At 33.6% G+C, this 24,785-nt stretch overlaps 1 long non-coding RNA gene across 1 annotated transcript; it reads left to right on the top strand.

Annotated features, from left to right (window-relative positions):
• Positions 1 to 3,645: 3,645 nt before the first annotated feature.
• Positions 3,646 to 8,959, top strand: LOC108663058 (uncharacterized). The gene is made up of 5 exons (XR_016028508.1): positions 3,646 to 3,825; positions 3,940 to 4,498; positions 4,649 to 4,750; positions 6,238 to 6,290; positions 8,696 to 8,959. It is a non-coding gene; the product is annotated as an uncharacterized LOC108663058 (long non-coding RNA).
• The last annotated feature ends 15,826 nt before the right edge of the window (positions 8,960 to 24,785 follow it).

Below are 24,785 nucleotides of genomic sequence, written 5' to 3'. Positions count from 1 at the left end.
CTCACGCTTTCATTTTGAGCCTCAGTTCATATGTGGGACTTGGATGTACTTTCATATTTCTCCTAAAAAGTAACTGGAATATCATAGTTTGTAATAGTAGTAATCATCCACTATAATTTAAGACTCTCTAAGGCTTTTGAAGGCACACGGGTCTAAACAAAAAAAGGGAAAGAGGAAAAGGAAGCTTTTTTTTTTTCATTCTTAGGAATAAGTCAATACTTTCCAAGAACAACGTAGATTAGGATTAAAGTTAGATTTGTCATTATACTATAATCTAATATTCACTTTACTAGTATTGAATAAGGAGATTAAAAAAATATATGATTTTCATAAAATTAAAAATAATTTTCTAAAAATTGATTACTTTGTTCTTTTTCAATGTGGCATTTTCATAATAGTCATATGTACATTTTTTATCCAACACGAAATGATATGTCATCATTTTTGCTAGTCTAAATTCTTGTCATCATTTTTTTTCCAACACAAAATGATATGTCATCAAATTAGAGTGGCAAATTCAATGTAATTGAAGTATATTAGTATAGTGATAAAATTCAATATTGAGCCATGGCATAGTTATAAATTTTGTCTTATTTGAATGATTGAATGATTCTTGAATCATGATATTACTTAGTCAAAATGTCACATGATTGGATTTAACATTTTGATTGTTTGAAACATATCACTTCATTTCATAAAATGTCAATTTGACAGCAACTTGCTAGAGCATGTGGAAGAACAGACTGTCATTTGGCTTTGTTTTGCTGTATAGTTCTTTGTTTGATCATTTAACATGGATATTATATATCTATATATATATATATATATATACCACTGGCCAAGCAATAAAAAAAAATTTATCTAGATACTACTTATGAAGACAGGTACACTACTAGATTGAAGTAACTAATTCCCAGTAATTAACAAAGGTCAAGGACATACAAATAATTAGATAAAGATTTTTAGTCAACAAAATAATCAAGAATCCTTGAGGATTTTCTATTGCAATGTGTTGATTATTATTGTTGTTGACTTTGTGGTTTTACTTTTGAATAAATATTCATTGTATGTTTATCTTTATTGTTCTCTTCAAAACAACACAAATCATGAATATGAAAATCTAATTTTTGTAGTTATGGCTCGTTTGGGTTTACGTACAAATTTAAATAAGAGAAAAAAAGATTATAACTGCATTGATAGTGTTCTTGGATATGTGTGTTGTTGTTATTTGGTTTTGGTTTATGTTGGCATTAATTTGTATTTTACGAAATTGTAGACGAAGAGTGAGAGCTTATAACTTAGATTTTTTTTTTTTAATTTAGAGTATGTGATGCTACTTGTGCATGGTAATGATTTTTCGTGTATTTCACAAGCTATAATGAATATGCGTGCCTTTTTTAAATTATATGAGATGCTAGAAAATATTGGAGAGTTGAAGTCAACAAGGAACATGCTTGTAGATGAGCATGTAACAATATTTTTATATATTGTTGCTCATCATCTTAAAAGTTGAGTTATTAGGCAAAATTTTAAAAAGTTAGGTGAGACAATTAATCGACACTTTTATAAGGTGTTAAATGCAGTGATAAAGTTGCAAGATCATTTGCTTAGAAAACCTGTGGTTATTTTGACAAACTCTATGGACAATTGATGGAAGTGCTTTAAGGTAGATTAATCGTCTTATTAATTTTGTAACTATACATACAAGATAGCAATAGGTTTTTCTGATAAAATTTAATTCCATTTTCATTGTAGAATTGTTTAGGTACTCTAGATGGAACACATATAAAGGTTAAGGTGCCAAGTGCGGATAAGCCTAGATATCGAATTCATAAGAGTGATATCGCAATAAATATGTTAGGTGTATGTACACTTGACATGCAATTTACCTGTGTTCATCATGGTTGGGAAAGATCAATAGCTGATGATAGAGTTTTTTGAGATGCAATTACTAAGAGACATGGACTTAAAGTGCCTTATGGTAAGTTTTCCTAAGATAATAGGAAGCTTAAGGTTTTTCACTATAAAATTATATCAAGTAAATAAATAACTTAATAATTAGTTTTTTTATATATAGGTTGCTATTACCTAGTTGATACAGAATAAACAAATTATGAGAGCTTTCTTGCACCTTTTAGGGATCAAAGTTATCATTTTAATGAATGACGTCAAGGTCATCAACTAACAACTCTCGAAGAATTTTTAATATGAAACACGCAGTTACTTACTATGTAATTGAAAGATGTTTTGGGTTGCTAAAAATTAGATGGGATATCCTTGGAAGTCCATCGTTTTATTCGAGTAGGATACATAATTGGATTATCATAACTTGTTGTTTGCTTCACAATTTGATTAAGAGAGAGATGACCTTTGACCCTATTGAAGATAGAGTGGGAGAATATCTTCATGATAACACAGTACTTAAGGAGGAAGATGTAATAAGTGCTATTAACCCCTCTAATGTTTGGACTAATAAGAGAATGCAATTGGCAAATGAAATGTTTACTGAATGGCAAACATCTAGGCAGAATCAAAATTGAAGATGAAGTTTGTTTTTGTGTAGGTTTTGTCGGACAGGTTACTTTTTGATAGTGTTGGAGGGTTTTCTAACCTCTTGTTTAATATGTGAGTTCACATATGTGATTTTTTAGATTTTGCATGTAATAGCCCGCACCCTTGTTGGATACAAATAAGACCTTATTGATCAAACGAATGATCATTTGATGTGAATTGGCATGCTAAAGAGCGACAAATGATGAAAGGAACGTTCAAGAATAAAATGCTTCGTGAATGTAGAAACAACAATTAAATATAATATTTTCGTTGGAGATGAATTAGTAAGCTAAAGGATGATTCGAAAGTAAACCGAGATGTAATAATACGTTTTGGGACCAAAGAAGGCAAGTGAAAATTTTTGAAATAAAATAATATTTTATTTAATAAAATAATATTGAAATATTAATATTTTATATGTTATCGAAATTAGTCATGAAAATGGAATATGACTAATTTAAGTGGGGGAGAAGAAGTAAAGAAGAATTTTGAAAGAAAACGATGATAATTGTGACAGCGTGATTTTATTAAATCGAGCTAACGCGGGTAAGTAGATATTTAAATATTATGGTGACACCGCATTGAAATGCGATCTCGATATTTTGATTATACACGTGTAAGAAAAGGAAGATAGAAGAAAATTAGAATTTTTAAACGTGTCAGAATGATCAAATTTTAAGATACGAAAAAAAGAAGATTGAGTACCAAATAAAATGAAGTTAAGGCATAATATGTAAATTTTATTGTTTTGAAGAAATAAAATGAAAATGAAAATAAAATGGATGATAAAATAATGAAGAAAAAATGTTGAAAGTCAAACAATATTTTTATATGTACATGAGTGACCACATGAGTCAAGAATGGAAATGATGTGGTTTGGATGGGAATGAAGAAAAGTCAAAGTTATTTGGAATAATATTAAATTGGAACCAAGTGAGGTGAATGGCCGGCCATACAAAAGAAAGGAAGAAAGACAAAAAAAGTAAAGAAAACAAAAGAGAAGAGTGTAGAAAGGAAGGTGGGGGCCGACCATGTGAGGAAAGAAAAAGGAAGAGAGAAAAGTTAAGTCAGTTAGTGAATGAAGAAGAAAAAAAGAAGAAAAATAAAGGAAGAAAGAAATGAAGAGAAAAAGGGAAAGAAATGAAGAGAAAAAGGGAGAGAAAGAACCGTGAGAGAGGAAGAGCAAAGAGAATGGTTTTGCTGCACTTTGAGGAAGGAAAAAGAGAGTTTTTGCTGCAATTTTAGAGGAAGAAGAAAGCTAAAAATTTTGAGGTAGGAAAGCTGATTTTTTTTTTAAGTTAATTGCTGGAATTTTTTAGGGTTCTATGGCTGATTTTGGTGCTGAAAATTCAAGGTTTTTGCTGCTGAAATTGTGTGAATATGCAGCTGGAAATTTTAGAGGTTTTGCTACCATTAAAGGGCAACAAAGTGCTACCAATTTGTGTAGAAAAATTGGAGCTATTTGCTGCCAATTTGTGCAGAAAAATTGGAGCTGTTTGTGCAGAAAAATTGGAGCTGTTTGCTGCAGAAAAATTGGAGCTGTTTGTGCAAAAAAATTGGAGCTGTTTGCTGTTAATTTGTGCAGAAAAATTGGATAGCATTGTGCTGCCAAATTTTTGAGGAAAAGAGAGCTGAAAGTGCTGCCACCAGAGGAGGAAGAAAACAACCCAAGGAAGAGAGAAAGCCACTGTGGTGAAGAGAGGAAGACATGGTGGTGAAGGGAGTGACAGTGAAAGAGAGAAAAAAGAAAGAAAAAGAAAAGAAAAGAAGTAGAAAATAAAAATGGGCATGGCCCAAATAGAAAATAAAAATGGGCATGGCCCAAATAGAAAATAAATGGGCATGACCCAATAGAAAATAAGTGGGTATGGCCCAATAGAAAATAAAAATAAATAGGTTTGGCTCAAATAGGAAAAATGGAGAAGCCCATGGAGAAGGCCCAATGGTAAGTTAATTTTATATTTTAAGATTTATGGGTAGTTTAATATTATGCATATTTTGGATGAAAAATATGCAAGTTGCTTAAGGAATTTTTAATTAAGTTGCTACCCATATAAATGTGTGATTAAGTATACTAAGTTTAAATTGTTGCTAGGAAAGTTGTCGTGGAGGCGTGCCGAACGAAGTATGTGATCGACAAATAGGAATAATTATACACGTACGAATCAATAGTGAAGTAATATTCCACTATTATGAGGTGAGTAGGGGGTGTCAATTTTAAAAAATTCCATATATATATACATGTAAATATATTTTACGTGAAGTGCAAAATTTATGGAAAGCATGCGTTGATAGAATTTTAAGGAATTGTGGGTGTAAGTTATTTTTAGAAATCATTTGAAATATATATATATATATATATATATATATATTAGACGTAAAGTGTTTTAAACCGAGAAACAAGCTTTTCGAAAATATTTATATCAAAGGAAATTGTGCCTTATTGTTTGTGTGGTGTGCATTCATGAAATTTATTACATATTCACCATGCTATTTTGATACAAAATATCATGCAAATATTTACAATGAATATTTTACGAAAAAAGAGTTTTAATGCAATGTGGGGACCTATATTTTGAGAAAGATTTAAAATATCCCCTTGAAGATCAAATTTGAATTCTTTTAAAAGGTGATTTCATTTTAACCAAGAAATTCAAAAGTAATTGGAGATTGCTACTTGTTGTGTTATAAATTGTATTTTGAATCTAATGGCTTATGACAATATTTGCATGAATGGTTGAATTGGTATTTGTGTTGAAATAAATGAACTGTGTATTTAGCCTTAAGAGGCTGGATTGTGAAATAATTGCCATGTCATGCTATTGCAAATTTTATTGTATGGTGGGTTTAGCTTGCTGCAGTGGGCGGATTCTGTGGACTAGTCTATTAGAGGGGCACGAAATCCGGTTATATATGTACCTCGATCGAAGAGGCGCGTAGGTATCTCCTGAGGTATGGTTAGAGTTCACATCACGTCGAACCACCTCGTGATGATGAACTCCGCTAACGCCAAGGAACGGTTGTGTTTTCAAAATAAAAATATGATTTATGCGTACATTACCTTTTAACAGCCTTGGCGAATTCGGTTGGAATAGCCCCAGGCCAAGGTATCCCTGACAACCGAGTATGAGAATGATTTTGGCACAAGCCAAGTTTTTAAGAAAGTCATAAGCCATGTTGTTTATTTTTGACAAAAATGTAATGGTTTCATATGAGTTGAAATAAGTTTTAATATTATGAATTATATTTCTCTGCATGGTGAAAAAGGAATTAAACGGTTTTTCGTACCTCCCTTATATGTTTATCTGTGAAATAAATATGTAATTCCTTGCATATGGGGCGAGTTATGATTTGGGCATGATTTTAAATATTATTTTGTTTCGCGGGAGCTTGCTAAATTTTATTGATTTGATTCGAAAATGATTATTAATTTGATTAGAAAATGATTATTAATATAGTTTGATGTGAAAAAATTTTATTACCTCGATTATTTATACTTTATAAGAAATTCTAAATTTTTATATAAGGCACAAATTCCCGTTTGAAACGAATTATTTTTATAATCTGCATTTTTATATTAAACTGATCTGCCGTTTACTTGTTTCCCATCTACGCCCTACTCGCTGAGTCGATGATTATCACTAAGGCGATGAGACTCACACCCCTTTATTTTCCCTTTTTCAGATAGGGATCAGCCTAGCGTGTAGTCAGTGACGCATTCGGTCCACCGTGAATAGGTAAAAGCATCTCCTAGCATTTTATTCCGAGTCGCTCCGCTGTTAGAGGTCAAGTCTGTCAAACCCTACTTTGTAAAATAATTATAATGTCATTCACATGCTCGATAGAATGTTTGTATATTTAGGAAGTTCGAGAAATCGTTAAAAGACGATATTACCCCTAATGGTATCATTAAGTCGATTAAGCCTCGAACTAGTTCAAATAAGAATTTTAAGGTGAAATTAAGAGTTTCACAGTTCAGAGATGACTCAAAATGGTAATTAGGAGTTCGATGATCAATTCGGAGTCAAACCGGAATTTTCACTATCTAGGGGCAAATTTATAATTTTTCCACCCGTGGATAAAATTTGTGATTTTGAGAGAATTTAGATCACGTTTGACAAATTGGAGAGTGGTATGAGTATAAGGGATGAAAAATATGTCTATGGGCAATTTTTCAGTTTTTGGGGTAAAAATGTAATTTTTCACTTTACAGGGGCAAAAGTGTAATTTTTAAAAATTTACTCCACCAAAACTTTGAAAAAGTCTAGAAATTTTATGGAAGACATGGATAAGTGAAGAGGATTGAGTGGTAGAAAAAGAAAGTCAAAAAGATGGCTAGAAAAAAATAAAATAATAAAATATTCAAAGGTCAATAAAATAATAATATTTTATTAAGCCTATTAAAAGGCTTGAAAATTCCAGAATTCTTCATTGGGATGGTCAGCCAAAACCAGCAGGAGAGAGAGAGAAATAAGAACAAACCCTAGAGTGAGAAAATTCAAAGAAAAAGTGTGATTTTTCAAGGAATCAAGTGTTTAAAGGTATGATTTTTCAAGCTTAGCTTAAGATTTATCATTTCCATGCATTTCCCATCATTTTTCATGGTTGAATCATGTGATTTGAGGATGAATTCAATTCTGAAAAAATGGGTTAGGAGAGAGAAACTTGTTAGATTAATTTGATTCTAAGTTATGTTAGTGTTTTAAGTTAGTTTAGCATATTTAGGAACAAAACAATAAGAAAAGAATTTATTTTCCTCCATTACCCTTATTTGCTGAATTTTCTAGGGGAATATTGGCTGCTGATCTGGATGTTTATTTGAGGAATTATGATGAATAATGATAAATTATGAGCCTAGAAAAATAATGGAAATTTTCGGAGCAAAAATACGAATTTTTACCCACTAGGGGTATTTTCATAATTTGCTACCGAGACTGATAATTTGCACCACACTGAGGAACATTAAGTCAATTTGGGTGCAATTGAGGTATAGAAACTGAAAAAAATTAATTTGAGATTAAATTAGACGCATTAGTAATTTAATCGGGTAATAGGCCGAATTAGGTCAGCACCGCATTTAAGCGGTAGTCGGATAAGTTGCATGTCATATCATGCATATATACCGAGCCTGAATTGATTTTATAATGGTCAAGCATTGATGTGGTGAATTATGTATTGTACATTGTGGATAGGTGGTGAGCAAATTACACTGGTAAAAGTACAGATATTGTGCTTGAAGACTAGGATTAGGAGTACATCGACTCCTAGAACTGTGAGTGGATAATTTATCGTCTTAAATATCTAGAGTAATTATACGTGTTTGATGTTTTTATTGAATGGTGAGTTTGAATTATAAAATATTATGTTTTTCAATTAAAATGTTTTTTAATAAAAATAAAATTTATACTGGTTTTGAAATCAAATATTGTTTTGGGAAAATTGAGTATATGGAGACTGTGTTGAAATTTATGATTTTATATGTTATTGAAATTGGGGTTTTTGACACTATGGTAGCATGATGGCTAAATTTTTAAGGTTGGCATGAAATATATGAACAGTTTTGGATTGGTCTCGGTAGACTGAATTACATTTTATTCACCATATTATGCTACTAGAATTTTTATGGGTCTGGTGGTATATTAAACTGTCACTGCAATGGTGGGGGTTTCCGTGGACTGACTATGAGAGGGTTACGGTAACTCAATTATATACTTACCTCCGGGGGGAGATGTTGGGTGAAGTATCTCCTGAGGTATGATTTGAGTGCACCTCACGTTCGGGCCACCACGTGAGAGTGAGACTCAGCCAACGCCAAGGAACGGCTGTGTGTTAGATGTGAAAACATGTTTATGGGTATGGGTCATTAAACAGCCTTAGTGGTCTTAGTGGGATATCTTGACGAAGGTACCCGAGAGAATGATTCTGGCAAGGGTCAAGTTTAAGAAATTCATAAGCCGGGAAATTTTGATGAAAAGAAATTATTTGGTATAGATTGAAACGAATTTTGTGTTATGAACATTATTGAGATATAACGTTTTTATATTGTCTCCATCTACTTGGCTTTAGATGCTTTTGATGGTAATTGTTTACTCACTGGGATTATGTAATCATAATCTCACCCCTTTTCCTATCCATTTTTCAGGCTCAGGACAGTTTGTTGATAGTTGATTAAGACGAGAATTAATCTCAGAGTTGCATCATAGGAAGTAAAGGTTCGTAGCTCTACACCTTCTTGGTTAGTTGGGGGCCCACGTGTCACTGTAAACGAAATTTCATACTTTAATTATCTTTATTACTATATGAATAAATTTATTTTACTCTTACGCTACAAAAGTTATTTTAGGAAGACTTTGAAAATATTGTGTTTTAAGAAAATAGAATATTTTATTTAATATTTTTATTATATTCAAATAGCTATAATTTTACTTTAAACGAATGTTTTAGACTTCAAAATTTAATTAAAATAATGAAATATGTGTTTCCACTTACATATTACATTTTTTTCGGATTTCGAAATTTAAAAAAAATGAAATGACGAAAATACCCCTGTGAGCTAGAAAATAATATTTTATTGTTTTGAGTTGGAAACAACTTATGTTTTCTTGAAATGCAAGATTTAATAACTGTCGCTCACCGGAGAGATGCAGAAGTTGATGCTAAGCCTTGCGGGGTTTCGATCGGCATTCGGGGTAATGAGTGCTTATCGGGACGTCGCGGTGGTTGTCACGGGCTCGATGGGAGTTCCGGGTCATGACAAAGTCGTAGCATTTTATTTATTAAGTTGTAAAAAAAATCTAAATTTTTATATAAGCATTAATTTGGAGATTATAGATTTTAATACATATACTTACGAATAAAAAGGAAAAAGTTTGTATTGATTTTTATATTTATGGTTCAAGTTAGTATATGAAAGTATCAATATTATATGGTGATTGAATGTAGTGGATTAATGAGCAAATTCTAGACAGGCTTGTTGGAGACTTGGCGGGTCTTTTCCGAAACTCTTGGACGCCGGCAGCAACTGGGGAGAGGTCGTTGCATTGCAACTTTTGGATCTTTGTATAGATTAGAATAGGTTTTTGGCTTATGTAGACTCAATAGGGCAACTTGTTTTTTTTTTCTTTGAATAGATCAAAATAGGTTTTTATCTCAATTGCAATTGTGATAATTATATTAAGATATTTATGTTTCAATTATCACTATGATTATTTATTTGATGAATAAAGTTTACTTTTTTATAGTGTAAAATGTCTTCATCTTCAACAATTTCTTCTTGAAGTTCAAACAAAGGAACAAAAAGAAACTAGACCCACAATAAATATGTTGTACTAATATCATGTTTGGTTGATCTCCACAATAAGGGAACATATAATGTAGACGCCGATTTCAAAAGTGGTTATTTGTTGGAGTTCAAAATAATGATTGCAAAAAGTTTACCAAATGCGAACTTGAAGGCCAAATGTAAAGCCTGACCTTATAAAATACTTATCATGACATACATGTGATGATAGCATGATTGCATGCTAGGAAAGTCCCAAAAAATTTACAAAAGTAGGTATTATACCTAGAGGTACAACAAAGTTGATTTAAACTTCGAACTAGATCAAATAGGAATTTTAAGGTGAAATTAAGAGCTTCATAGCCTAGGGATGACTCAAAATGATAATTCGGAGTTTGAGGATCAATTTGGAGTCAAACTGGAATTTTCACTATCTAGGGGCAAAATTGTTATTTTGCTACCTGAGGTTAAGATGTGAGTGTTGGATGAAATTTTTGACTAAGATTGATCAAGATTGACTATTTAGAACATAATTTGAGGTTGAGAAGTGAAAATTTGTAATCTTGGTATTTTTTGGAGCATAAGGGTAAAATGGTAATTTTGCCACCCCAAGGGCAAAACAGTAATTTTCCACCACCAGGACATTTGTCTAGCGCATGGTCTTCCTTATCCTCATTTTGACCTTTGACTAATCATGTGGTGGAGATAAAAGGTTTAAAATTTTTAAAGTTTTAAAAATGAACCAATAAGAAAATGACAAGTGTCAAGCTTAGGATATTTTATTATTTAACTTAAAAATCAGCATAAATCAGCCCATTATCTCTCCAAATATTCAACCAAGCAAGGAAGAGAGGGAAAGAAAGGAAGAACAAACCCTAGGTGAAGAATTTCAAGAGAAATAGTGTGGAAAATCAAGGAAACAAGTGAAAAAGGTAGGATTTTTCAACTTAAGCTTGAAATCTATTTTCCTTAAGCATTTCTCCTTATTTTTCATGCTTAAATTACATGTTTTCATGATGAATTCATGGCTGGTCATAATGGGTAAGGAGAGAGAAAGATGTTGGATTGATTTGATTTTAAGATATGTTAGTGTTTTTAGTTAGTTTAGCATATTTAGAAACAAAACAACAAGAAAAGAATTCATTTTCTCCAACAACCATCAATGGGAAAATTTACCATGTGTTGAGTGAGGATGAATTTGATTTTTATTCTAGGAGAATTGGTTAGAAAATGATGAATTATGATGTGAAAAAGTAGTAGGAAAAATCATTGTGTTAATGCACCATTATTGGTCGAAAATTTTAAGCAAAAAAGTGAAGATAGTTTTGCCAAATTTTAGGTTATTTGATTTGAGTTTGGTGAATTAAGATATTGGAAAAGAATTGAAACAATTTGCAGTAATTTGGGATTAAATTGGACACATTAGTAATTTAATCGGGTGATAGAACGAATTAGGCCAATACCGGGTTTAGATAGTTACTAGTGCATTTTTGCATTCCATATCATGCATTAGGAATCTAAATTAGTTTAATTTCAATTTAGTACCAATGTGGTGAATTTTTCGATTTTGTACTATGTCAAGGTGGTGAGTCCTCCGATAAAGGCAAGAAAATTACACTCGATGACCAGTAGTCTGAGTACTTCAGAAATCTGCACTCTAGACATTGTGAGTAAACTTACTGTCATTTTAATTATCTAGGGTGGTTTATAGATGATTTAATGAATTCTATGGAAAAAGGGATTTAAAAAGGTAAATTTTCATGTTTTATGAATAAATATGTTTCAATAAAATTAATTTATAAATTGTTTTGAAATTAATAATGATTTTGAAAAATAGAGTACACGGAGACTGTTAATTGTTGCAATTCGATTGTTTAAATTGATTGGCTTATGATAAATCGGGCATGATTGGCTAGCTGGCAATTGTATTGAAATACGGATTATTTGTTTACCTTGAAAGGCTGTGAATAAAATAATTGCCATGTCATGCTATTGTAAATTTTATTGAATTGGTGGATTATATATTAATCAATCACTGTAGTAGGGGGTTTTTGTGGACCAGCCTTTTAGAGGGGCACGGTAAACCCCATTATATTCTTACCTCGATCGGAGAGGCGCGTAAGGTATCTCCTGGGGTAAAGTTTAGGGTTCACTTCACGCTAAATCACCACATGAGGGTGAACTCAGCTAACGCCAAGGAACGGCTATGATGTCCAACGAAAAATGTGTTTTATGTGAAATGTGAATTTTTAACAGCCTTGGCGGTCTCGATAGGATGCCTCGACCAAGGTGTCCCCGAGGATGGATTTATGGCACAAGCCTAATTTTTATGATATTCATAAGTCTTTTTACGTATTTTGAATGAAATGTGTTCTAATGTTGTGACCCAGTTTACGATGATTTGTTTTATTGTCTCTATGTACTCAACTCTAGATGTTTATGATGATGTATGTTTACTCACTGAGATTTTATAATCTCACCACCCTCCTTTCCATCCATTTCAGGCTCAGATTAGACTGTAGATAGCTGATCTCATCAAGGACTACTGTGGGATTTGCATTCTCTAAACTGTAGGTTCACAGTCCTCCTTACTTTTGGTTATTTGGGGGTCCACTAGTTATTGTAAATTAAATTTCATACTCTAGATATCTATACTACTGTATGTAGGAATTTATTTTGCTTCTACGCTATAAAATTTATTTACGCAGTGTTTTAAAAATATTGTTTTATAAGAAAATTGAATATTTTACTTAATATTTTTTTTATTTTTTTATTATGTCCAATTAATCATAATTTCGTTTTAAATGAAGATTTTAGATTTTTAAACTCATTTGGATTATGAATTATGTGTTCTCTACTTGTAAATTACATTTTACCCAGTTTCAAATTTTTGAAAAAAATGATCAAAATACCCTTGTGAGATGAAAATTATTATTTTATTTGTTTTAAGTTGAAAACAGTTTAAAATCTTTTAGAACGTGGTATTTGACAACAGTTACTCATAGGAGAAATGAGAAGCTGACATTAAAGCCTTGCAGGGTTTCGGTTAACATTCTGGGTAATGAGTGTCGATCGGGACGTCGTGGCGATTGTCATGAGCTCGAGGGGAGTATTGGGTCGTGACAATTCGATTGGTATCAGAGCTTTTGGTTTTAAAGATTAGAGTTTTTAGTTTTAAAGTCGTTTTAAAATTTACAGTGTCAGTGTGGCCTCTTGTTAAGTTAAGTTAAGTTAAGTTATGTTAGGTTGAATAAAATGCATGCATCTGCATATAGAGTCTAAGGTTCATTAAATTTGCCTTGTTCCCTTGTATAGATTGCCATGCCTCCTCGACGCGGATGCCCACCTCTCACTAGATCGGTTGGGAGGAGAAGAGGTCATTCCCAACGTCATCAGCCAGATACAGTAGAGGAAGAATCGGCTGCATCCACTATTCAGGCAGCACCTACTGCTGAACAGGCCGAGACTCCTCCACATTCTCCACATCCTCCACCATTTGCTAGTATTCCTGCCATGCCTACTGAGGCAACATAGGCATTAGCAGCTTTTTTTACCATAATGACTGGTCAAGCTCAACTGGTCAGGTTCCACCTATAGTGCCTCCAACTACTCCTTCAGTTCTGTCAATACAAGATGTGTCATTTCTAAGAAGCTGAAGGAGGCTAGGCAACTTGGTTGCATGTCTTTCACGGGTGAGTTGGATGCCACCATGGCAAAAGACTGGATTAATCAGGTTTCAAGGACTCTCTCAGATATGAGATTAGATGACGACATGAAGCTGATGGTGGCTACGAGATTATTAGAGAAGATGGCTTGTACTTGATGGAATTCAGTGAAGTCCTGTTCCACTACTTCTCAGACATGGTTTGACTTTCTCAAAGAATTTGATGGTCAGTATTTCACTTACTTTCATCAGAAAGAAAAGAAAAGAGAATTTCTGAGCTTGAAACAAGGAAATCTAACTGTAGAGGAGTACGAGACTTGTTTTAAAGAGTTGATGTTATATGTACCGGATTTGGTGAAATCTGAGCAAGATCAGGCCAATTATTTTGAGGAAGGGCTCCGCAATGAGATTAAAAAGTGGATGACAGTTACTGGTAAGGAGCCATATAAGGAGGTCGTACAGATGGCTTTACGGGCTGAGAAGCTCGTGATTGAGAATAGGAGGATTCGAACCAAGTTTGCAAAAAGAAAAAATCTTGGTGTATCTTCTAGTCAACCACCAAAGAGAGGCAAGGACTCATTGACTTCAGGGAGCATTACTTCTGTTTTAGTGACATCTCCTCGACCTCCATTTCCACATCACAGTAGAGACCTTCGAGGTTTAGCAGATCTGCTATGACTAGTTCTGGGAAGAGTTTCAAAAGTTTTGATAGATGCAGAAATTGTGGGAATTATCATGTTGGGCTATGTAGGGGGCCTACGTGATGCTTTCATTATGGTCAGCCGGGTCATATTAGGAGTAATTGCCCACAGTTAGGACGAGCCACTATAGCTGCATCATCTCCACCAACTCGCACTGATATGCAGAGGAGAGATTCTTTTGGGTTACCACCGAGACAAGGAGTAGTCAAACGGTCCGGTGTGGAGAGTAATATCCCGGCACATCCACTATTGAGACCACAGACTTGTACTTCGACAAGAGTTTTCGTCATGACGAAAGATGAGACATGGGTCTGACCTAGAGCAGTGACAGGTACTATGTCTTTATTTGATAAAGATGCTTATGTTTTGATAGATTCTGGCTCAGATAGGTCTTATGTGAGTATAGCATATGCATCAATTGCTGATAGAAACCTGTCACCATTAGAGGAAAAAATTGTAATTCACACCCCTTTAGGAGAAAAACTAGTTACAAACAGTTGTTATAGAGATTGTGGAGTAATTGTTGGTGAGGAAGAATTTAAGGGTGACTTGATTCCTCTAGAAATCTGAGATTTTGATTTGATATTGGGTATGGACTAGTTAACTGCACATTGGACAAATGTGGATTGTTTTAGGAAAGAAGTTGTTCTTTGAAATTCCGAGGGAGCAGAGATTATATTTGCAGGGGAACGTCGAGTATTACTGTCCTGTGTAATCTTGGTCATCAAAGCTTTGAAATTAGTGCAGAAAGGGTATCCAGCTTATTTGGCTCACGTGCTTGATATTTCAAAGGGGGAACCTAAATTAGAGGATGTCTCAATAGTAAGTAAGTTTTCTGATGTATTTGCTGATGAGTTATCAAGACTACCTCTTGATCTAAAGCTTGAGTTCCCTATTGATTTACTTTCGGGTACCACACCTATTTTTATCCCTCCATATCGAATGGCTCCGATGGAGTTGAAAGAACTGAAAGTCTAGTTGCAAGATTTGGTGGATAAGGGTTTCATTTGCCCTAGCATTTCTTTTTGGGGAGCACCAGTCCTATTTGTAAAGAAGAAGGATGGCACTCTTCGGTTATGTATTGATTATCGTCAGTTGAATCGAGTGACCATCAAGAATAAATACCCTTTACCCTAGATTGATGATCTTTTTGATCAATTACGAGGTGCTATGGTGTTCTTTAAGATTGATTTGAGGTCTGGGTATTATCAATTGAAGATTAAGGAGCAGGATGTACCCAAGACTGCTTTTAAGATGCGTTATGGGAATTATGAGTTTCTGATGATGCCGTTTGGTTTGACTAATGCCCCGACAGTTTTTATGGATCTTATGAACAGGGTGTTCCATCCATACTTAGATAAGTTTGTGATAGTATTCATAGATGACATCCTGGTTTATTCGAAGAATGATGATGAACATGTTGTCCATTTGCGCATTGTGTTGCAAACTTTGCGCGAGAGACAACTATATGCCAAGTTCTCTAAATATGAGTTCTGATTAAAAGAAGTGATTTTCTTGGGACATGTGGTGTCCAGAGCTGGAATTTATGTCGATCCCAAGAAGATTGAGGCAATCTTAGAATGGGAGCAACTGAGAACGGTAACTGAGATTCGTAGTTTTCTTGGCTTAGCTGGTTATTATCAGAGATTTGTTTAAGGATTTTCATTGATAACAACTCCTCTGATTCGTTTGACTCGTAAAGGAGTTAAGTTTGAGTGGGATGATGTTTGTGAGAAGCGATTTCAAGAGCTAAAGAATCAGTTAACCTCCGCTCTCGTTTTAACACTTCCTATTAATGGAAAAGAATTTATGGTGTACAGTGATGCATCTAAGTTGGGATTAGGATGTGTATTGATGCAGCATGAGAAAGTAATAGCTTATGTTTCCTGGTAGTTGAAGAAGCGTGAGACGAATTACCCTACTCATGACTTGGAGTTAGCAGCAGTAGTCTTCGCATTGAAGATTTGGAGACATTATTTATATGGTGAGCGTTGTCGGATTTTTATTGATCATAAGAGTTTGAAATACTTGCTCACCCAGAAAGAGCTTAACTTGAGACAGAGACGATGGTTGGAGTTGATCAAGGATTATGACTTAGTAATTTATTACCATCCGAGAAAGGCAAATGTTGTAGCGAATGCCTTAAGTCGTAAATCCTCATCGTCGTTAACAACACTTCGGAGTTCTTATTTTTCGATATTACTTGAGATGAAATCTCTAGGGATCCAGTTGAATAATGGTGAGGATGGAACCCTACTTGCTAGTTTCGTTGTGAGACCTTCATTGTTGAATCAGATCAGAGAATTGCAGAAATCCGATGATTGGTTGAAGCAAGAAGTTCAAAAGCTACAAGATGGAGAAACTAGTGAGTTTAGACTCAGTGATGAAGGTACTTTAATGCTTAGAGACCGAATTTGTGTCCCTAAAGATGATCAGTTGAGACGAGCTATTTTGGAGGAAGCTCATTCTTTCGCCTACGCTTTACATCCTAGAAGCACCAAGATGTATCGGACTATTAAAGAAAGTTATTGGTGGCCGAGTACAAAACAAGACATAGCAGAGTTTGTAGTGAAATGTCTCACATGCCAACAGATCAAGGCGGAGCATCAAAAACCGTCAGGTACTCTTCAGCCTTTACCGATTCCTGAATTGAAGTGGGAACACGTGACTATGCACTTTGTATTGGGTTTGTCACGGACACAGAGTGGGACAAATGTTATTTGGGTGATTGTGGATAGACTGACTAAGTTCGCTCATTTCTTGGCTATCCATAGCACATATTCTATTGAGAAACTGGCGAAATTTTATATATATGAGATTGTGAGATTACACGGAGTTCCAATTTCTATTGTATCATATCGAGACCCTCGATTTACTTCTCGATTTTGGTCGAAATTTTAAAAAGCTCTTGGAACTAAATTGAGATTTAGTACTACCTTTCATTCGTAGACTAATGGTCAATCTGAGAGAACTATTCAGACCTTGGAGGATATATTATGGGCTTGTGTCATCGACTTTATTGAGAGTTGGGACAGACATTTGCCATTGGTGGAGTTTGCGTATAATAACAGTTTTCAGTCTAGTATTGGGATGGCACCATACGAGGCTTTGTATGGAAAGAAGTGTCGAACTCCACTCTGTTGGGATGAAGTAGGTGAGAGGAAATCGGTTAATGTGGAATTGATTGATCTGACAAATGACAAATCAAGGTTATCAGAGAGCGGTTAAAGACAGTTCAAGATAGGCAGAAGAGTTATTCTGATAAACGAAGGAAAGATTTGGAGTTTGAAGTCAACGATAAAGTTTTTCTTAAGGTTTCTCATTGAAAAGGTAATAATTTAAAAATTTTGAAGTATTAAAATTTATTTAATTACACTATTGTGATAATTTGTGGTATTTTATTAGGTAATAAAAGGTGTGATTCGATTCGCGAAACGGGGAAAGCTCAATCCGAGATATATTGGACCCTTTCGCATCATTGAAAGGATTGGGCCAGTGGCTTACAGACTTCAATTACCCCCGGAGTTAGATCGGATTCATAATGTCTTTCATGTCTCGATGTTGAAAAAGTATGTTCCCGATCCCTCTCACATTCTAGAGACACCTCCCATTGAGTTGCATGAAAATTTGAAGTTTGAGGTGCAGCCTGTACGAATTCTAGATCGAAAGGATCAAGTGCTAAAAAATAAGAGTATTCCAATGGTGAAAGTATTGTGGAAAAATACTCGAATGGAGGAGATGACGTGGGAAGTCGAGGGCCAGATGAGAAACCAATATCCACATCTTTTCTTCGAATCCGGTAAGTGAAATTTTGAGGTCAAAATTTTATTTTAAGGGGGGTAGTACTATAAAGCCTGACCTTATAAAATACTTATCATGACATACATGTGATGATAGCATGATTGCATGCTAGGAGAGTCCCGAAAAATTTACAAAAATAGGTATTGTACCTAGAGGTACAACAAAGTTGATTTAAGCCTCGAACTAGATCAAATAGGAATTTTAAGGTGAAATTAAAAGCTTCACAGACCAAGGATGACTCAAAATGATAATTCGGAGTTTGAGGATCAATTTAGAGTCAAATCAGAATTTTTACTATCTAGGGGCAAAATGGTCATTATGCCACCCGAGGTTAAAATGTGAGTGTTGGATGAAATTTTTGACTAAGATTGATCAAGATTGACTATTTAGAACATAATTTGAGGTTGAGAAGTGAAAATTTGTAATCTTGGTATTTTTTGGAGCATAGGGGTAAAATGGTAATTTTGCCACTCTAGGGGCACAACAGTAATTTTCCACCACCAGGACATTTGTCTAGCACATCGTCTTCCCTTATCCTCATTTTGACCTTTGACTAATCACGTGGTGGAGATAAAAGGTTTAAAATTTTTAAAGTTTTAAAAATAGACCAATAAGAAAATGACAAGTGTCAAGCTTAGGATATTTTATTATTTAACTTAAAAATCAGCATAAATCAGCCCATTATCTCTCCAAATATTCAGCCAAGCATGGAAGAGAGGGAAAGAAAGGAAGAACAAACCCTAGGTGAAGAATTTCAAGAGAAAAAGTGTGGAAAATCAAGGAAAACAAGTGAAAAAGGTAGGATTTTTCAACTTAAGCTTGAAATCTATTTTTCTTAAGCATTTCTCCTTATTTTTCATGCTTAAATTACATGTTTTCATGATGAATTCATGGCTGGTCAAAATGGGTAGGGAGAGAGAAAGATGTTGGATTGATTTGAATTTTAGATATGTTAGTGTTTTTAGTTAGTTTAGCATATTTAGAAACAAAACAATAAGAAAAGAATTCACTTTCTCCAACAACCATCAATGGCCGAATTTACCATGTGTTGAGTGAGGATGAATTTGATTTTTATTCTAGGAGAATTGGTTAGAAAATGATGAATTATGGTGTGGAAAAGTAGTAGGAAAAATCACGATGTTAATGCATCATTATTGGCCGAAAATTTTAAGCAGAAAAGTGAAGATAGTTTTGCAAAATTTTAGGTTATTTGATTTGAGTTTGGTGAATTAAGATATTGGAAAAGAATTGAAACAATTCGGAGTAATTTGTGATTAAATTGGACACGTTAGTAATTTAATCGGATGATAGGACGAATTAGGCCAATACCGGGTTTTGATAGTTACCAGTGCATTTTTGCATTGCATATCATGCATTAGTAGTCTAAATTAGTTTAATTTCAATTTAGTACCAATGTGGTGAATTTCTCGATTTTGTACTATGTCAAGGTGGTGAGTCCTCTGATAAAGGCAAGAAAATTGTACCCGAGGACCAGTAGTCTGAGTACTTCAAAAATCTGCACTCTAGACATTGTGAGTAAACTTACTGTCATTTTAATTATCTAGGGTGGTTTTTAGATGATTTCATGAATTCTATGGAAAAAGGGATTTAAAAAGGTAAATTTTCATGTTTTATGAATAAATGTGTTTCAATGAAATTAATTTATAAATTGTTTTGAAATTAATAATGATTTTGAAAAATAGAGTACACGGAGATTGTTAATTGTTGCAATTCGATTGTTTAAATTGATTGGCTTATGATAAATCAGGCATGATTGGCTAGTTGGCAATTGTATTGAAATACGGATTATTTGTTTACCTTGAAAGGTTGTGAATAAAATAATCGCCATGTCATGCTATTGTAAATTTTATTGAATTGGTGGATTATATATTAATTAATCACTGCAGTAAGGAGTTTCTGTGGACCAGCCTTTTAGAAGGGCATGGTAAACCCCATTTTATTCTTACCTCGATCGGAGAGGCGCGTAGGGTATCTTCTGGGGTAAAGTTTAGGGTTCACTTCATGCTAAACCACCACGTGAGCGTGAACTCAACCAACGCCAAGGAACGGCTGTGATGTCCAACGAAAAATGTGTTTTATGTGAAATGTGAATTTTTAACAGCCTTGGCGGTCTTGATAGGATGCCTCGACCAAGGTGTCCCCGATGATGGATTTATGGCACAAGCCTAGTTTTTATGATATTCATAAGCCTTTTTACGTATTTGGAATGAAATGTGTTCTAATGTTGTGACCCAGTTTACGATGATTTATTTTATTATCTCCATGTACTCAACTCTAGATGTTTATGATGATGTCTGTTTACTCACTGGGATTTTATAATCTCACCACACTCCTTTCCATCCATTTCAGGCTCAGCTTAGACTGTAGATAGCTGATCTCATCAAGGACTATTGTAGGATTTGCATTCTCTAAACCGTAGGTTCACAACCCTCCTTACTTTTGGTTATTTGAGGGTTCACTAGTTATTGTAAATTAAATTTTGTACTCTAGGTATCTATACTACTGTATGTAAGAATTTATTTTGCTTTGACACTGTAAAAATTATTTACGCAGTGTTTTAAAAATATTGTTTTATAAGAAAATTGAATATTTTACTTAATATTTCTTTTATTTTCTTATTATGTCCAATTAATCATAATTTCGTTTTAAATGAAGATTTTAGATTTTTAAACTCATTTTGATTATGAATTATGTGTTCTGTAGTTGTAAATTACATTTTAGCTAGTTTCAAATTTTTTTAGAAAAATGACCAAAATACCCCTGTGAGACGAAAATTATTATTTTATTTTTTTTAAGTTGAAAATAGTTTAAAATCTTTTAGAACGTGGTATTTGACAACAATTACTCACATGGGAAATGAGAAGCTGACATTAAAGCCTTGTGGGGTTTCGATTGACATTCGGGGTAATGAGTGTCGATCAGGACGTCGTAGCAGTTGTCACTGGCTAGAGGGGAGTACCGGGTCGTGACACCAAACCTCACATACAATCAAGGATTAAGACCTTGAAGAAAGAATCGACAATTGTATATGATATGGTACAAGGAAGAGGTACTAGTGTATTTGGTTGGGACAATGAAAGGAACATGGTTATCACTGAAGATCTTGTATGGGATTCTTATATAAGTGTAAGTATATTGTTTGAATTTGTTTGCATATTTGTATTTATTTTCTTATCATTATAATACGTAATAATATTATTTATTTACTTTGATTAAAGTCACAAAGATGCTGCTCAGTTCAAAAAAAGGAATTTTTCATTTTTTAATGAGTTGTCTAATGTTTATGCTAAAGATCGAGAAACAAGACAAGATGTCACGTCCTGGAACCTCCCTCAGGCCCATGACAACCGTCACGACGTTCCGATTGATACTCATTACCCGAAATACCAATTGGAACCCCGCAAGGCTTACATATCAGTTTTAAACAATTTTCAGTCGTTTTCGGCTCAAGTAAATTAAAAACAAAAATATAGCATTTTTATATAAAACAATATTTATAGAAACACGTGTAAGTAATCTTTTGTAATGTGAAAGTAAAATAAATTCATACATACAATAATTTACAAAATTATAATGTACAACAATAATTACAATGACAAGTGGCTCCTAAATACACCAAGTGTTGTGATAGTAATCTACTGTTTGTGAGATAAAGGGATCAACTGGAATCCTCGACAAAATCGGGTATCTACAAGCTACCACAGGCCTGAAATATTTGGAAAGGAAGTGGGTGAGATTTCACAATCCCAATGAGTAAACAGACATTATCATAAATATCTAAAAGTGAGTAACATGGAGGCAAGTTTAAACAACAAATTACAAACCATTTCATAAGGTTTTCAATTTATTTCTTAAACCATAAAATATTTGTAATTTACCAAAACAGTTGTTCAGGCTTCTGACTTTTATTAAAAACAAAGCTCAAGCCAAAACTAATCTCGGGATACCTTGGCCGAGGCATCTAACCGAGTCCGCCAAGGTTGTTAAGATATTTACATGTGAAACACATTTTTATTTTTAAAATAAGCAGTTCCTTGACGTTGGCCGAGTTACACATTCACGTGGGGATTCGACGTGAAGTGAGCTCTAAGACTACCTCGGGAGTTACCCTCCTCGTCTCTACTACCGGAGTAACTATATAATCGGGTTTACCGTGCCCCTCTAATAGGCAGTCCACGAAAACCCGTCACTGCAGTGACTAAACTCACTAATTTTAATAAAATTTCGACAATATAACGTGGCTTTTATTTATTTACCTAGCTTGCATAGTAAAAGACAGCTTACATAAATTCTTAATACAATTATAACATATAGCCACATATACTCATATATCATAAGCCATTCATAAGAAAATATATATTTCAAAATAATTGACAACCTCAAATTACTCAATTTCATAATCAACACAATATATTTTTATTTGTCACATTTATTTCTAAAACATCAAAAATCTCATTTTAATCTCATTTTCATTTCATAAAATCCATGAAGAGCATTTAAAAATAAACTCTAGATAATTTACAATAATAATAGGTTTACTCACCGTTTGTACAAACTAATTGCTTTTTAGGTGCCCCAATCACTGTTAGTCGGGTACGACTTCCTTGCCTTTATCGGAAAGCTCTCCTCCTAAACACATTGCAAAATTTACCCAATTCACCACATTGATGCTAAATCACTATATAATTGGTTTAAATCTTATACTAATGCATGGTATGAAATGCAAAAGCCTAAAACGGCTTAAACGCGGTATTAACCTATTTTTGGTACTTTACCCGATAAATTACTAACGCGCTCCATTTTAGCTCTAAATTGTTCTATTTTCTCTCCAACATTTCTAACCATTAAATATCAGCCAATAACTCACTACAATCACCAAAATCAGCTCACTTTCCTCCTTGGAAAATTCGGCCAAAAATGGGACATTAATTCGGTAAATCTTCCACTTTGTTTTTCTATCACATTTAATCATTTTTCATCATTTTCTCTTCATTTCTCTTAGAATAAAAATCAGTTCATCATAATTGTACATCATTGAACATTCAGCCAAGGGTGGGTATTGTGAAAATTTCATGCTTTCTTGCCCAATTTGATTTCTATACACATTTAACTAACTAAAACTATCAATTTAACTAAAAATCAAAACATAAAAATTTCAAATTTCTCCACCTTGAATTTCGTCCAGCCCTTGATATCACTTTTTGATCTCTCTCCTCAAGCATGCTAAATGGAAACAAAGGCATAAGAAAGGTAGACATCAAGCTAAAGTCGAAAAATCTTACCGTTAGATAAGTAAACGGTCGAAAAACGTGATTTCCCCTTTGAATTTTCTAGTTTTCCTTTGGTTTTTTTTTTTCTTCATTTCCTCTCTATTTTCTCTCTTGTTCTCTCCTTATGGTCGGCCATCACTTAATATGGGGTTTAAATGGGCTGACTTTTCATTAAAATAATATTAAATCAATAAAAAGTGCCATGTGTCACTTTCCCGTTGGCCCGTTTTTAAAATTTCGTCTTTTAAACTTCAATTTTTCACCACTTAAAATAACATAGTTATTCATACCAAAAATAAATAAATCCTATGATTTTGACAAGTTTTGGGTGGTGAAAATTACGGTTTTTACATCGAGACGACAAAATTACCGTTTTGCCCCTATATTTCGAAAATTACCGGAATTGAAAATTTTCACTTTCTATCATTAAATTATACTCCAAATAGTTAATCTTGGTCAAAAATTTCACTCCATGATCAAATTATTATCTTAGGTGGCAAAATGACGATTTTGCCCCTGAACATCAAAATTTTTAATTTTTTCCCAAATGAACCCTCGAACTCCGAACAATCAATTTTAGTCATTCCTGAGCTGTAAAATATTAAATTTCATCCTACGATTCCTATTTAAACTAGTTTGAGGTTAAATCAACTCAAGTGTACCGTTAGGTACAATACCGGGTTTCGTCTATTCTTAGGACTTTCCTAGCATAATAACATGCTACTCAGTGCATGTATGTCATGACATATGTTTATAGGATCGGGTTTTACACAAGATGCTCAAATTCCTGTAGATGTCCTTGATAAAATTGATGAAGATGTTGCTCATGGGATAGATGAAGATTCTACATGTGAACATGAACTTGGTTTAGATGATGTGGATGTCTCTGCTACCGAACCTCAACCATCAGTTAGTAGAAGAAATCAAAATTCTATAGCTATTAAGAAGCGAACGACCAATGGCATGACTGAAGTAGATGTGTTTAAAAAATTTATGGATGCTGCCATTTTATTTAGTGAGAAATTAGAAAATATTGGAATTTCATTGAACCATGCTTTGGGGACTGAAGTACTTGTACATCAAAAAAATCTTCAAGATTTGAATAGTGAATTATGTGAGGTTTCGGGTTTGACAGAAGATGAAATGGACAAGGCATCCTACAAACTTAATAATAATCCATCCAAAATGTCTTACTTTTTACTGTTCCGCCTAGCAGTAGACTTAGATGGTTGAGAAAGATTATTTCAAGACCTTGCTGTTATAATAGTTTGATCTTTCAAGACTTTATTGTTAATTGGTGAGAACTTAAAAACTTGCTAATTGGTTTGTTCTTCTATGACAACAATATTATTATGGATGTTTATGTTCTTGAATAATATTAAGAATGTTTGAGTTCTTGAATATTATTATGGATATTTGTGTTTTTCATTAATATCTTCATCTCATATTATTTTGCATAAGGTTTTTGTAAATTGTGATTTGTATGTTCTTTGCTT

The sequence above is a fragment of the Theobroma cacao genome, chromosome 9 (genome assembly GCF_053813885.1).
Source record: "Theobroma cacao isolate CCN51 chromosome 9, ASM5381388v1, whole genome shotgun sequence".
In the NCBI taxonomy this organism is placed as follows: Eukaryota; Viridiplantae; Streptophyta; class Magnoliopsida; order Malvales; family Malvaceae; genus Theobroma; species Theobroma cacao.
This window is presented reverse-complemented; position numbering and strand designations above follow the sequence as displayed.